A 3842-nucleotide genomic window follows, 5' to 3' on the forward strand; every position below is an offset into this window, starting at 1 on the left:
AGGGTTCCTAACTAAGAAAGAGACTGTCTCACACTGCTCATTCCAAACATCTGATATTCTTCAATAAATCTGTCAGAGGGGTTACGACTGTTGCAAAATTTACAGTGAACATCCTATAGTACCCAACTATATACAAGCAACACTTCAGTTCTCTCACGCCTCCGCCCGGGTCCCAAGTCTTCGAGGCACACGCAGCTACGTCGTCGACTTCGTCACACACGGCTACTGCTGGACGCAAGATGATGCAGACTGGCACCTTCGGTTCCAAGGGTGGAGGATCACGACTGAAATATGGCTTAGGCATGTTGACGGGACATAATCTCCGACCTCTGCGCCTATCGGGGGTAGAGACAAGGTAATTGGAGCCTCTTACACTCCAGATAATGGTGTAAGAACCCTTAGAAAGGACAACCAAGGGTTGACCTGACTGCTGTAGTAGAAGCAACACCTCGTCGCCCGCCTCAAACCTTCTTAAACGAGATCGTTTGTCATACCATACTGTCCTCCGTTCCTGAGTCTCTCTGGAATGGGCGCGAGACAAATCCTCAGTCTCACCCACTGACTCTTGTACGGACTCGTAAACAGCACAGGAGGCATCACACATCTTCTCCTCACTAATTTCATCCTCAGGGAGAGTCTTCTCTCTTAAATGAGCATGAGACAAACCCTCAGTCTCAACGGAGTCTACACCAGGGGAGAGGGTATCACACAGCTTCCTCTCACTAGACTCACTCGTAGGGAGAGACTTCACTTCTTCCGTCTTAACGAAGTCTACACCAGGGGAGAGGGTATCACACAGCTTCCTCTCGCTGGCCTCACTCTCATGAAGAGTCTTTAAGTCCGCCGTCTCAACGGAGGATACACCAGGGGAGAGGGTATCACACAGCTTTCTCTCGCTGGCCTCACTCTCATGAAGAGTCTCTAGATCCACTGTCTCAACGGAGGCTACACCAGGGGAGAGGGTATCACACAGCTTCCTCTCGCTGGCCTCACTCTCATGAGTCTTTAGGTCCACTATCTCAACGGAGGCTACACCAGGGGAGAGGGTATCACACAGCTTCCTCTCGCTGGTCTCAGTCGGGGGGAGAGTCTTAACTTCCTGCGTTTCAACGGAGTCTGTACCAGGGGAGAGGGTATCACACAGCTTCCTCTCGCTGGTCTTCACTTCCTCCGTTTCAACGGCTATGTCGTCAGGCACACGGCCTGCCGTGCCAGCTGTCATCGACCTAGCAACATCGTGGTTGGGGACTAACTCTGGGACTTCTTCGTCAAGCTGCACTGTCTCCGTGGACTCCACCGGGCCCGTACGCAACACCGGCATTGGGTTCATCTTCCCTCCCGCTAGGTCACTGCCTAACACAAAGTCCACACCTGAGACAGGTAACCTATCTACAACCCCTATGAGAGCATGGCCCGTGAAGAGATCTGTTTCTACCCTCACATCGACTAGTGGAGCTTCCTCGGAACCCGACAATCCATCTAGCAAGACTCGGTCTCCAAACTCTCCTCGCGGCACCAAGCCATCCAACATCAGGGACTGCAGAGAACCAGAATCCCGTAATACAGTTACTTCTCGTCGTACACCACATCTACTAACATAGCCCTCAGACAGGAACGCATTGTAGTTCCCACAGAACGGATCCTTAACTACACTCTCGCAACCCCTCTTTTTCCTAAGAGCAGGGACAGCCTCACCTACTTCACTAAGTGGCCCTAAAGTTGAGACGAGATTCACCGGTCTACTCACGGTAGAATCTCTAAATTCCTCCTCTCGAGCCCAGCAATCCCTCACCTGGTGCCCAGCCTTGCCACAATAAAAACAACTCTTAAGTCTGTTGGAGTATTTCCCCTTACTTTCATGAGTTACCGGCAAGGTAGCAGCTTCAGGTGGGATTACATAATCATTGGTCCTCCCTCTGCTGTCGTAGCCCTTTGAATGCCTGCCCGCGTCAAGTTTACTGAACTTCGGTACGAGATGTAAGTTACCCAACTGGGACGACACTGGTCCTGATGGTGAAGCGTTAAGTCTAAGTCTTTCACGTTCGAGAGCTAACCTAGCTTGTTCAGTCTTCTTCTTCTGCACTTGTAACTGTGCTTGTGCATTGACCTTAGCTATCTCTAACTGCTTTCGCCAATAACTGAGATCAACATTAATATCACTAGGGATATGGGGAAGAATCGAGACTTCGACCGACGTTAATGATTGAGCGGTATTGTCAACACTGATCAACGACATGATTAATGAATCAAGGAAAGAGATTCCGTTAAGGCAAGAAATATCCTGGCGAGGTCGCCAATTTATATGTTACGAATTCAACACTTATTCAGGCAAGGTCGCCAGTAACATATGTTACAAATACTACTGTTCCTTGTCTTGCAAGGACGTTATAGATTTGTCAAGTTGCACAACTCAGGATAACGCAATAATAAAGTTATGGGATTGAATTAAAGACCAGCATTACACTAAATCTACTTATAATGAAAGAATTCAAGTGTACAAAGATAGGCACATAAATCAAGCATGAAACATTACGTTAACATTGAAAAATGAGTTTAACATTGAACATAAGATAACATTCGTACATGACTTAACATTCCAGATAAGATTTCAAGCCAGGAGTTCTCTTTCCTCTATGGCAGTTCTTCGATAACATTACACTGATAATTATAACGGGCTTACAGCACAACACTTCAGCAATGGGCTTATAGCACAGCAGGGCTTACAGGCTTACAACACAGCAGGACTTACAGCAAGGGTGGACCACTTACCTCGCTGGGCTAGAAAGAGCGAGACTCAGCGGGTGTCATGGGTATATATTACAGTAAAGACAAGCGTTCCCTGCTAGCTATACAACCTTACATTTTGATTGGCTATGAGCCTCAGCTATATTCTGATTGGTTGGAGGAAACAGTCACACAAAACTGCGTAGATCACCCTCCCTCTTGTAAGCCTACAGGGATGACATGTCCAGTACGGTGGCGAAATATTCCGCAGCTGATGACAACTTACTCTCCCCCCCCCCCCCCCCCCCCCCCCCCCCCCCCCCCCGTCTCGGGGAAGGGTCGGGGTGCTCAAGGACAAATGACACGTTATATACGCGAACATGTGAGCACAGACACACGTGTTCCGTAACAATATATATATATATATATATATATATATATATATATATATATATATATATATATATATATATATATATATATATATATATATATCTATATATATATATATATATATATATATATATATATATATATATATATATATATATATATATATATATATATATATATATGTTTTCAACTAGCAATAATCGCACCTCGGATGAACCTGATTGGTTACGATACTGCCACTGCGCAAAGCTTTTATCCCTGCGGATAGGGGAGCAAGAATACTTCCCACGTATTCCCTGCGTGTCGTAGAAGGCGACCAAAAGGGGAGGGAGCGGGGGGATGGAAATCCTCCCCTCTCGTTTTTTTTTTTAATTTTCCAAAACAAGGAACAGGGGGGGGCCAGGTGAGGAAATTCCAAAAAAGGCCCAGTCCTCTGTTCTTAACGCTACCTCGCTAACGCGGGAAATGGCGAATAGTTTGAAAGAAAAAAAGATGTATATATGTATATACATATATATATATATATATATATATATATATATATATATATATATATATATATATATATATTTAGGGAATCAGTGATGGATTGCGCAAAAGATGCTTGTGGCATGAGAAGAGTGGGAGGTGGGCTGTTTAGAAAGGGTAGTGTGTGGTGGGATGAAGAAGTAAGAGTATTAGTGAAAGAGAAGAGAGAGGCATTTGGACGATTTTTGCAGGGAAAA

At 45.5% G+C, this 3842-nt stretch overlaps 1 non-coding gene across 1 annotated transcript; it reads right to left on the minus strand.

The window, feature by feature from the left end:
* Nucleotides 1–3236: 3236 nt before the first annotated feature.
* On the minus strand, nt 3237–3368 carry LOC139751043 (U4 spliceosomal RNA). The gene has a single exon (XR_011713278.1). It is a non-coding gene; the product is annotated as a U4 spliceosomal RNA (small nuclear RNA).
* Between the last annotated feature and the right edge of the window lie 474 nt (nt 3369–3842).

This window comes from Panulirus ornatus, chromosome 10 (genome assembly GCF_036320965.1).
Source record: "Panulirus ornatus isolate Po-2019 chromosome 10, ASM3632096v1, whole genome shotgun sequence".
NCBI lineage: Eukaryota > Metazoa > Arthropoda > Malacostraca > Decapoda > Palinuridae > Panulirus > Panulirus ornatus.